The sequence below is a fragment of the Gallinula chloropus genome, assembly GCF_964237585.1.
Source record: "Gallinula chloropus genome assembly, chromosome: 14".
Classification (NCBI taxonomy): Eukaryota; Metazoa; Chordata; class Aves; order Gruiformes; family Rallidae; genus Gallinula; species Gallinula chloropus.
In genome coordinates this window covers 8,247,336-8,259,482 of record NC_140099.1, presented here as the reverse complement: position 1 = coordinate 8,259,482, position 12,147 = coordinate 8,247,336, and positions in this window count along the sequence as shown.

Below are 12,147 nucleotides of genomic sequence, written 5' to 3'. Positions count from 1 at the left end.
GATAAGGCACTCGCCTTCTGTTTTCTAACAAAAGCAATTTGCTACCCTCAAGTCATGGAAGAAAGCTGGGCATGATGACCCAGCCTCTCCTGGGACACTCCAGCCCTGCAGCCTGGCATCCTGTGAGTCAGTGCCAGGAGCACAGCCAGCTTCCTGCGGAGCTGCCGCTCTCCTGCTGCTTGCTCAGGAGCAAACCGGTTGGAGGTTAATCCCAGTATGGAGAGACTACAGTTCAGCCCCTGTCCTGACCCAGCAGCCATGCAAGAGGAGGAAGCTCCACGGTGGGGGGAGCAGGAGTCCCTACCCCGGGCAGGAGAATGTTCCATCTGGGCTGCAAAAGCAGATCCTGGAGACACCTGAGCAGGGAGAAGGAAGGGCTGTGCTCTCTGAAATGAGCTGCTGCTGTCCAGCTGCCTTCTGTGAAACACCCTGTGTTCATTAAGACTGTATTTCACATTCCAACAGAAGAGAAGAAAGGCCTTGCAGGGCTTTTGTTGTGGAATATGTTGCTCTTGTAGGAAGGAGCCAAGGAGTTCACTTACTACCCTGCTAACTCTCTCTGTTCGTTGTTTGCCTGTGTTTTCCACCATCAGCCCTATTCCTCCCCCAGTACACAGTTAATTCCCTGCCAGGAGACACAGCTCACTTTTCACAGGATCACAGAACATCAGGAGTTGGAAGGGACCTTGAAAGATCATCTAGTCCAACCCCCCTGCCAGAGCAGGATCACCCAGACTAAATCACACAGGAATGATTCTACCTTGGAGGCCCAAGCTACCAAGTGTGGATAAATCCTTCAGTGAATAAGGCTTCCTCAAAGTATCCAACTAAATGCAAGAGCCAAACTCTCACCAGATTTAGCTTCTCAGGGGTGAAAGCTGCATTTCGGAGTAGGGGGGAGGGATCTGGAACAGCTCACAGCACTGTGTGGGTGGTGACAGATTTTTTTATGTTTGTTTCAGAGGTCTCTGCTGTTTCACAATACTGTTTGTTTCTGGTTTGGGGTGAAAAGCAGCATTTCCAGTACTCTTTGTCCAAGGGAACAGCGCCTGCAGCCAGGGTGACCCATAGGCTGGGGTTTGCCATCTGAGACCAGCTTTTGGGTGCCATCATTTCAGCTCAATGAAATTGTCCTTTCTTGAGGGGAAGGAAACAGGTTTGCTCCAAGCAAGAAGGAAGCAATAGCAAGATTTTGCAATGAAAGCACAGGAGACTGTTCCTGATCTCAGGTTCATAATCAGTCAGTCAGAATATCCCAGTAAAAGCCCTTGGTCCAGCAGCACTATAACATTTAGCTCCCTGCCATGAGGTATCTTTGAGCAGAGAGCTCTCAGTTGGGTTAAAATACTAAGGGTGTTCCATGAGAAGTGGATTGCAATATTACATCCACTTTATGAGCTGGGCAGTGTGGCCCAACATCACCCAGCAAACACGGCTGAGAGGAAAGGAGATGCTAGGATGTTACTCTCTCAGAAGTGGCTGAAAAGTAAATCTGTATTAGTTTTAACTACTTTGGTAATTATGGATCAAAGCAGTGCTGTTTAGCAGACATTTCTCTTTTGTATTTTGCATATATCTCCATGAAATCTTGCTGTGATTAGATTGAACTGCCCCAAAGCCAGACATTGGTTCTCTGGGCACTGGGCAGATACAGGAGTGCTCTGCTCAGCGTCGCTGTGCGCTTCCATTCCCTTAATCCTGCTAACGATGACATAACATTAGCACTGAGATTGGCTCGTGTCTCCCATAAAACCTGTCCCAGAGTGGCTCGTGTCTCCCATAAAACCTGTCCCAGAGCTCAGTCAGATTCCTGGAGCATTTATTGGACATAGCACGTTTAAACTATTACAAGACTAAGACAGCATTGGGTAAAGGTAAAGACTGATGTAAATTAATGTGTGGCATAACTGGGTTAAGATTAACTTTTCAAGAACTGCAAGAACTTCCTTTAGTCCCACAGTCACAGGACTATTTGTTAAAGGACACTGAGCAAATTTGAACTTTGCTTCCCTGTCACACAGACACACACATACCCCCCTAAGTAGTCTCCAATACTCTCCCAGCGTGATACTTTCCATTTATATATGTAAATTCCTATCAAATCATTCAAATACATTATCCCAGAAAAGGAGCAACATGTAAAGCAGAGAAGCCTCCAGGAAAAGGCTGCTGTAGTGGTTTTGCTATGCTGACACCACCGGTGTAAGGCTTTCTCTGCTAGCTGCACAGAGATTGCACCTCTTGCTAAAGGAGGCAGAAAAAAGTGAATGGCAGATCAAAGATGAGCACCTAAGTTCCAAGATGTCTGATCCATCGGAGTTTATGTTTAGCCATGCATGAAATCAGGCCTGGCAGCATGAGTAGGTCTGTAGCCTGAGCTCAGTAAGGAGCCTGGGGCTGGGGAGCTGCCAAGGGTTTTCTTACAGGATGCAGGATTGTGCCTTGGTTCCCAGGACTGTGGAGAGACTGGCATCAGGTGAGGCAGACCTGCTGTTCTGTGAACAGTGTTACACAAGGACAGAACAAGCAAATCCAAGCTGGAAAGCAGACAGGGGTGGTTACGGAGCTTGTGAAGCCATCCCTGGCTGCACTCAGCCCCTAGAAAGGTGCTGGCAAACTGCAGCTGGGAGAAAGATGCTGATAATCAGAAGAAAGCTCTGAAAACAGAAATGATCCCGCAAACTGCATCCACAGAGAAAGAGATGTTTGCTTCACATCTGTCAGAGCAGAGCAGTGGCCTTCAACCTGTTTCAGTCAATGGACTAAAAGAGTACTTCCAGGGAAGGCACAGAGCAGGGACATGATAATCGTCTTACAACAGTGAAAATATTGCTGCAAAAGGGAAAGAATAAGCTGCTCTCCATTTTCTGTGGAGGGTTAGGCATAGAGAAACTAGTAGATGCAAGTCAGATGCAGAGAAATCACCACAAGCGCTGCCAGGGCTGAAGCGTGATGTCCACACCATCAATGGCTTTTTGCAGCAGGCCAGGCAGATGCCTGCAAGAGATGTGCCAGCATGGCTGGTCCTGCTCTGCGATGGGGACAGACGTGTGGAGTCCCTTTCAGCAGTGCACAGGCACAGGACCAGGAGCAGGAGACGGCCTGAGCCCCCGGGCTGGTAACTCGTGGTGACGCTGTGGTTTTCTAGGGCTGCCATGATATGAGGGACCATGGGGCCATAAGCAGCCCCGGGGGGCTGTTTCACTTGCAGGTGCTGACCTACAATGAGGAGCTGCATCCTTGGTGGCCCACGGTGCCAGAGGTAAGAACAAGACCGGGGAGTTTCTCTTCCTTTCGCATGCACATACGCAACAGTGCTTACTGCTGACCTTCAGTATACGTAACTAATCCCAGAGCTGAAATTAAGGAAATCCAAGTAATAATAAAAGTTTGGCATCCTGAGCAGGGCACAAAATGCCAGGGACCATTTCCTGAGTGAGGGAGCTCACAACTTTACAATACTTTTTCCAAAGCTCAGGAAAAAATATTTCCTGAAGGAACTGTGCTATAAACAGGCGCTTGTTGAGTAGATAAGGGGCAAGCATGGAATTAAACGTCATTCAGAGGAGCAAGGCCAAAGCAGCTGGTGGCTTTTTGTCTCCATAATTACGTCACCTGCACACGTGGACCATCATCTTCCCCTCGCAGTGCGTGAATGCACTAGACATGCTTTCATCTTGAGAGACCTTTAAACAAATGGGCCTTGAGCCCTCCAAAGCACAAGTGAAAGCCCATACTGCCTCTTCCCCTCGCTGATCTCAAGGCTGAATCCACCCAGCACATGTTCTTGCTAAGAAGCCATTAGTCACCCTCCAAAACAAAGCCCATTCCCCCGGATGACGTGTTCACTATCTTTAAGGAGACGCACAGACAGAAATAACAGCCCAAAGGGCCAGACTCAATTTGCCCATGATAACAAGTTCTCCCAGCAAGCTCAAGGAGGAGCTGTTATTTGGAAGCACAATTGTTTCTTCCCTAATGGCTGGAAGATGAATGAGGCACTGAGCTGACTCAGGAGACCTTCTGGATCTGATGAGCTTGTTCTTGGTGGAGTAGAGTGAGGGGTGAAGAGGAGACGGTGGACTGCATAGAAGAGAGACACCAAGAAATGCTTTGTGCTGCTTGTCCCACAAATCTCCTGCCCCTGACTTAGCCTGCAGCCCAGCCCTCCTTCTGCTTCTGCCCCTAGATGATGGCCCCTGGGAAGGTAACACAGAATGAGGGACCCCTGCAGCTCTGGTCCAACATCCCCTTCTACCTCAGGAGTGCCTCTAGCCCTGAGAGAGGATGTGTAGCCTTGTGGCATCACAGGTGAAATGCCCCTCTGCACTCTGTTTGGTCTGAAAAACAACAAAGTCTTTTTTTCCCTTTCATTAATCATGTGAACTTCCACTCCTTTCCTCGCTGCCAAACAGCTCAAAGCCAGATTTAGCCACGATACAAGGAAATAATAGATCCTTGGGATTGTATCAAGTTGTGACCTAAATTTCAACCCAATTATTCTGTGCAAGGAAAAAAGCCACCCTTGAGGAGACCCTGCCCTTGCAGCGTTGGCCAAGATCTCAGAGCAGCTGCAGCACCCTCCCAGGCCGGGCATGCCCTTCGCATGGCATCCCTCAGCACTGTGGCAGAGGCTGCGTATGTCATGGCACGAGAACCTTTCCTGGGGAGGGCAGTGGTGGAGTCCCACTGACGTTTCAGTGCTGCTTGCAGGGGAAAGGGCTGAACCCGAACACGCTGTTGCCTCCTCCTCTGGCCCCAGCCCTTGGGCCTGTGATTTCTTATTTCCAGCACAACGCCTTTTGCAATACTGAAACAGCTCAAGGTTGTGTCTCCTGAGTGAAGTAAGAAAAGGATTTGTTCAGCTTGCAACAGGGCAGGACTGCTTGAATGCATGCCTAATTTTGCTCTATTAAACATCCAAAGCAGGAGAAAAATCTTAACAGAACTGCCTACACACAGGCAGCAAAACTCATGGCAATATTGTTCAAATTCCCAGAGCCAGTCACCATTATTGCAAACAATAACTGCTATTTCTCCAGGGTCAGTTAACCTCAGGCCTTGGCGTGTGGGTTTCGATGCCACTGTTTTAGTCACGACACCAAAAAAAAATGGATTGCACTGGTGCTGTTCCAGCTCTGTTTCTGGGAAAGTGCTTGTATGGGCCATACTGAACTGAATCCTCAGAGGAATATTATTTTCCATGCTCATGAAAAAAAACCCCCACCTTTAAAACTATATGGACCAGCCTATTCAACCTCTTATAAGTGAAGCTGCTTCTTTCTAAAGCAGGCAGATAAAAGCCTGGAGGGGTTAAAAGTGCACACGCTTTAAATGCTGCATGTGAACCACTGCCTTTGCCTAGTCATTGCAAGATTGGTTTTCATGCCCATCATTCACCTGTACCTCCATTAGTCCTCTTCATTCTGTGTAGGGGATGTTAGAAATACTGTGACAATCTCATCCAGTGCTAGAGTGGTTTAGGAAGGATCCATGTCTGGCTGCTGAACTGTTGGGACAACTCCCAGGAGAGAAAACCTGTGCAGAGCTCCTTACCCAGCCCAGCAGTGTGTGTTCTGCCAGGGCAGGGGGAGGCAAAGAGAAAGGTTATTATCCAGCAGGAATCTACAGACCTTTTTTTGAAGAGATAGGAGTACTTTATTGCAAGGTCAGGGGAATTTCAGTCCTCAGGAGATCTGTAAACCTTGTTCAGGAACACGCTGCTATTTACGAAGAGCCTCTCTGTGCTGCCAGTAAATTTGATAGTAAAAACTTTGTTGATTTCAACAGTGCAGGATAAGCGATGAGTTCCTTACTGAGTCAGAGGGTTTGAAACATAGGCTATTGAGTCCTCATGGCCACTTGGATTTCCCCTGGAAATGTCCTTCTGTGCCACTCACCAAGCCTGTATTTGCTTGGACACATGAGGATAACCCAACAGCAGAGACCCTGGAAGCAGCAGTGGGCAAACCTGGAGGACCCAAAAGGAAGCTCAAACCAGAACTTCTTGGTGTCTTACTTTCAAGACCTCAAAAAGAAGTACTGCTTTTGCAGCTTCCCACATGGTTTTGCCCCCACTAATTTCCACCGCCTGGTGATGGGGAATTTATGGGCAGACTTTCCTGCTGGGCAGAAAGAGGTGCCCCATGCGGCAAGTCTGGGGCAGGGAAGGTACCTGGACTAGAGGGAAAAAATGCAGTGAAAAGTTGTTCTGATCAGTCTCAACAGGTCTAAAAATGATGCTGCTACCATCACAAGGGCTGGCTGGGTTTTGGCACCATTCAGTGACCTTCAGTATCACTGTTGCATTCCTCGATCTAAAATTAGTCCTCTCACCCCCTGCACACAAGCTGTGTGCCAGCCTGAGCACAGCCACTGGTGTCTGTGGAGAACCCGTGAGCTCAGCACCAGTGAGGACAGGCATGCTCCAGCCCCAGATTTTAAACATGGGTGGGCACATTTCTCCTGCACTCGTGGGCGGCAGGTATTCGAGCAGCTCCTCTGACACGGCTGAAGCAGCTCTAGCTGCTGCAGGGTGGTTTTGGCAGTGCCAAGGATCGTGGTGGCTGGCAGGGTTTGTCTTGCCTCAGCTGTTGAGGGTCACCTGACAGGCAGCCCAGTGCTTTTTTTTTCCCTTCAAGCTTGAGTTTGTATTCAGGACCTGATACTGCAGAGCAAGCATGGAGCAGGAGATCATAGAATCATAGAATCATAGAATTGTAGGGGTTGGAAGGGACCTCGAGAGATCATTGGGTCCAATCCCCCTGCCAAAGCAGCTCCCTAGGACATATCACTCAGATAGGCGTCCAGACGGGGCTTGAATATCTCCAGTGAAGGAGACTCCACCACCTCCCTGGGCAGCCTGTCCCAGGGCTCCCTCACCCTCACTGGGAAAAAGTTTTCCGCATGTTGGTGCGGAACTTCCTGTGCTCCAACTTGCAGCCATTGCCCCTTGTCCTGTCCCCACAGAGCACTGAAAAGGGGCTGGCTGATTCCCCCTGCATCCCCTGCTTAAGATAATTATAGACTTTAATTAGGTCCCCCCTTAGTCTTCTCTTCTCAAGGCTGAACAGCAACCCAGCCCTGTGCTATGCAGCACAACTGTGCTACCACATCTGGGAGCACTGAGCCACATCGCAGAGATCACAGATGTCTGACACTGCCCAGGATGTGGCTTTTGCACCAGGTCTTGTAGCTTAACTGGTGAGGCCATTCCCGTTTGCCTTCCCTCAGTGCTGACCTCTGAGGGCATCCGAGTCAATGTGGCCCCATCTCAGTGGCCTCCTTTTAACGTGGGAGCACTGTGAGGAAAACAAGACACACCTTGCAAACACACACACGCTTATCTGGCTTTACAGAGAGCTGGTCCTCCTGTGTTCAGGCTGCCTCTGCCAAGGACGTTAGGAAGCTGTAAATGGAGAAGTGGTGTTATATAAAGAAGCAAGAGTAAGCTGTGGAAAATAAAGAAGAACTATGGGGGAGCGAGTGCTGGAGTACCCTAAAAATAGGGTGATAAAAACACTGGTGCTTTTTTGTCAGAGGATCTCTGAGGCTTCTCCGAAGCAGCAGTGTCCTTCCAGACATGGGTGGTACAGGCAGGTATGACACCACCCCAATTGCCCCAGCTCAGAGCTCTTGCAGATCTGCCCCAAGTGCCTCATTCAGCCCTATCCCAGACCTAAGCCCAGTGCTGTGACCCCAGAACGTGCCCTCCATTTTTTGATGGGAGCAGGATGGCAAGAAGCCCAAGTTCCCACTGTGGTGGGAGCCAGTTGTGCTGGATTTCCACACTGGTAAAAAGCATCACCAGTTTTCCTCAGGTGAAAAGGAAAAAACTACACCCTCTCTTAGTGCCTGACGCTCCTCCCCAAGTCTCCATGCAGCAGATGTTGAGGATGCCCACCAGTCTGCAAGCAGCTCCAAACACAGGGACTGTATCACTACCCCTCCATTTCATGGGGGAGGGCGATTTGTCCCAGGGTATGAAGTTGCTTGACCAAAGGTCCAGGGATATCAAGCTGTGAACGTCTGGCTGCAGGGCCTGTCAGGACATAGGGACCTCACTTCCAACACATTATGTCTCCTGCCTGCTGTGAACATGTCAGGGACAGCTGGGCCCAGCCAGAAACCTCTGATGGTCCCCTCCTCTGGTCTCCATATCAGGGGGAGGGTAGCAAAACAACCTCAAAAATGCACACCTCCCTCACACAACCATTGGGGGAAGGTACCAGAGTGCCCTCAGAGATGGATGCCTCCTCCACCAGAAATATCATGGTGAAGGTGTCATCAACCTCAGCTATGGACCACTCCTCAAGCAGAAATATCAGGGTGGGGATGCAGACCACGTTTGCATAGGAGACCTTCCTTTGATGAAGATTTAGAGCATTCCTGTAAGATTTGAATTCCTGGTTCATTACTCAGACAGGAAGGATTTTTGATGCCAGTGGAAACCAAAATCAGGAGAGTTCTGTATTGTTATTTGGGTTCAGATATGACTGGAGAGGGCAAAGCTATCACTATATGAGGTTTGTGCCTCTGGTAGCAAAGTTCTCAAAAGGGGTTCACACTTTTGAAACTATCAGATCACAGCTTTGCTGTGGGTCAAACCTCCACCACCAACCTCCCTCAAATAGACCTGGGTAAAAACATGCATGTTCACCATTTAGGGAGGAAGAGAAGGGAGCCAGAACTATGAGAGAAGGACGAAGATGCACTGCTGCAGTGGCTGCTACTGCTGGACATGGTTGGTGACGGTTGTCCTGGGCTTTCATGTCCAGATTCTGCAAAGCCTGAACAGATCTCAGATTCTCAGCCCAAGGGCAGGCTTTTGCATATGTCAACAGTGTCCATGTTGAAAAGGACAAAGGATTTTGCAAGAGAAAGGGAACTTTTTGGATCCAAGAACATCAGTTTGGGTGAGTCCTTCAGTACTTAAAAAAATATTCCATATTGTTTGGCATTAAAGTGCTGAGTTTAGGTGTTGCTTTGGATGGTAAGATATCACTAGATTTTACCAACTTGATAGTTCCCTTTGGCCTCAGGCCAAGCTAGCACAGATGTGAAGGATGAGTCTCTCCCACCCCAAAACATAACCTGCACAAGGAATTCTTTAGAAAAGGCCATGAGTAAGCTTCAAAGACAGCAAAAATCATTCCCTTGATGTGCTTCTGTGAAAGCCAAGGGATGGTGTACTTAAAATTATATAACTGAACACATGTCTACAGACAAAGAATTCCTTGCAAATGCACAATTATCAAGGGTTGTAGGGCACAGATAAAAACAAAGTTGGGCCTGGGAAGTAGTCTGTGAAATAAAGGGAAAAATTAGAGGTTATCTCACTGTGTGTCTCAGACTGGCTAGAAACAACACTTGAGTCATTCTCAGACTTGTGTTGCAGGAGGTACTCTCCACTCAGCTGTTTAAGGTGGGCCCTAGAACATCTAGAGGTTTGGTTAGCTGCAACCTAGAAGGTTCTGAGTTCATTGACTCATAGAGAATCTGCCAAAGGAAGCAAAACTTTGCAATGATTTTGGGTATTGCCTGGGAGAAGTCCTGAGTCTTTGCTCACTACTGTTTATTCATGTCTTTTACACAAAGCAGTCATTGCATGCCACGTGAACTTGTCTCACAGTGGCTAGTACTGCATGACACAATCTGCATGAACTTGGGACCCCTCAGTTCCCATGCTCTGTTCCTGCCACTCACAATTACCTTATACCTATACTGTAAGGCTGATATTTGGGTCTATCATAACAGCTCTTCTGAGCCTGGTCGCTGATGAAGAAAAAGAGCTCTTGCTTCCATTACTTGTGGTCAACAGGCATACTGCAGAAGAGACCTCACTCAATCAAAGCATATTTTGATGAGCACCATCGAAAGCATCATCTAAGCAATCCTTTTATGACTAGAGTGGCCTGAGTTAAAATGCACAACAGTGTGGAGAGCCAGATCCATCTTCTCTGGACTTCCCACCAGCTGCTTTGCCTCAGCTGCTGATCAGTGACAGTGCTTTTTGAGATGGAAAGTTCCTCCCCAGTTTAGTGACCTGTCATGTCCCTCCACTCAAGGAGAGGAGCAGGGGGCCCCTCACAACTTAGCTGCCATTGCTCTGGCCTGCAGATCTGAGTCAGTCTGCAGAATTCCAACTTTTAGCCCTCTTGATGACCCCAAATTTTATAAACTTCTAGAGACATCCAGATAGATTTGTCTAGTGTGACCTCTTGGTCTTTTATCCCAGTTTAATGAGGACCCCAGATTCTCCTCTGTTTCCCCTGTTTGCACATCTCCCCACTTCAATCAAAATATCCCACAGTGAACAGAAATAAAACAGGTATTTCTGTGCACAGGAACAGTGAAACAACCAGCTACAAGCAGCTCAGGGCACAGCAGATGCAGTCCCTGTCCTTCATGGATGGCTCCTTCATGGGCCTCCCCCAGCACCGCAGGGAGGTCAGCCACCATCCTTCTCCATCCCCTTCCCCAAACCATAGCACACCACATTCCCCATGGAAAAGCTGCTGGACATTATCTGACCCTGATTTTCCAGTCCAACCCCACACTGAGAGTATTTTCTGACTCTCTCAAGCTGCACTGCGAGCAGCTCTTCTTGGGCTTGTGTGCCCCACCAGCTCCAGGAGACGGTCCCCAAATCCCCAGCGGAGAGTGACAGGGTGGTGCCTGCTTACTCCAAGGGCTGCTGCCACCCACCTGCACCCAGACCTGCTGCTTTCCCACCACTCAAACACACATGGCTGGAATGACTGAGGGAAAAGGAGAGAAGCTTGTGGAAAATCCCACGGGAAAACTAATAGTTCCCTTGTCTGGTAATAAAGGTAATTTAAACAAGCTTGAAAAATGTCTCCAGTACAGTTTCATGAATAAGCATATTGCATTCATGGATTCCAGGAAGAAAACCTTTGCCCTCCTAAGAGTCTGCTTCTTGACACACCTGTAGCTGGCAATGAAGAATTACAGCTCTTCAGCATGCTGAAAGAGGAAATTCAAGCAACAATTCTAAAATGATCTCCTTATCAATACCTCTTGTTTACAGTCTCCTAATTTGTACAGGTAAACCAAATCTTTCCTTGCCTAGCACACAGGATTCTCTTTCTTTTTCTCTCACTAGAGACATGTCCTGTTTGTAGGGTCCTGCTCAGCTGAGTTTGGGTACCAGGGCTGCTAGCGAGAAGGTGGTCTGTGTTCAGTACAGAAGAGGTGAAGGATCCCATACCAGTTTGCCCTTCATACTTAAGGAAGCATCTGCTGAGTTAAGTTCCAGCCCTCTGAAGCATGTCTGGCTTTTAAGCGTAGGCCACAGCTGAGAAATGTATCGTGCATGTTACAGAAGGTAACCCCAGTTTTCTTGAAAATCTCAGATTTAACATAACTTCTTAGATAGCATAAACTATAAGCACAGACTGTCGGTGTAGCCCTATGCAATACATTCTGAGTAGTTACAGAGCACAGACAAATTCCCATGCAGCACTAACAAACCTGGGGAGAGACACCCCTGAGTCCTGCAGACATCACAGAACTGAGGATGTGAGAAGTGAAACCAGCCCCAGGGTCCTCCCTGCATCCACAACAGCATCTTCTGCTTTCAGGGAGCCATGGATGCTGGCTGCTCATCCATGCCCAGAGAGGTACATGTGTGTGTGCCACAGAGCCACCCCAGCCTCCCTGGTGCCTCCCAGGAACCACGTCCCTTTGCCTCCTGCACAAAAGGGTCACTGAATGCAGCACCAAGCTCGACTCCAGCTGCACCACACTGCCCCAAAACAGGCTGCAAGTGCAGTTGGCAAACCAGGCCTCTCCCCTTCACATCACTATTGGAGGAGGCAATGAAACACAGAGGAACTTACTGCACTTCAGGGACAAATCTCACACTACTTCATGTTTCCAGTGGTCTCAGTTTTCAGGGTTTTTTGGGTTTTCAGACTGATGTTACACCCAGCATTTCTGTCCCACTTCTGTCCCATGACAATGCTTGTTTATGGCTGTTGGTTGTCAAGCAGTGAGGGAACCCATCCCCTGGGCAATACCAGAGAGGGACCCTCAGCCCAGCTCAGCCACAGGCTGCCCTGAGATGAATCAGTGTTTTCCAGAGACTGGAGGTCATGGGTTTACCCATCAGGGCATCCCCGCTCC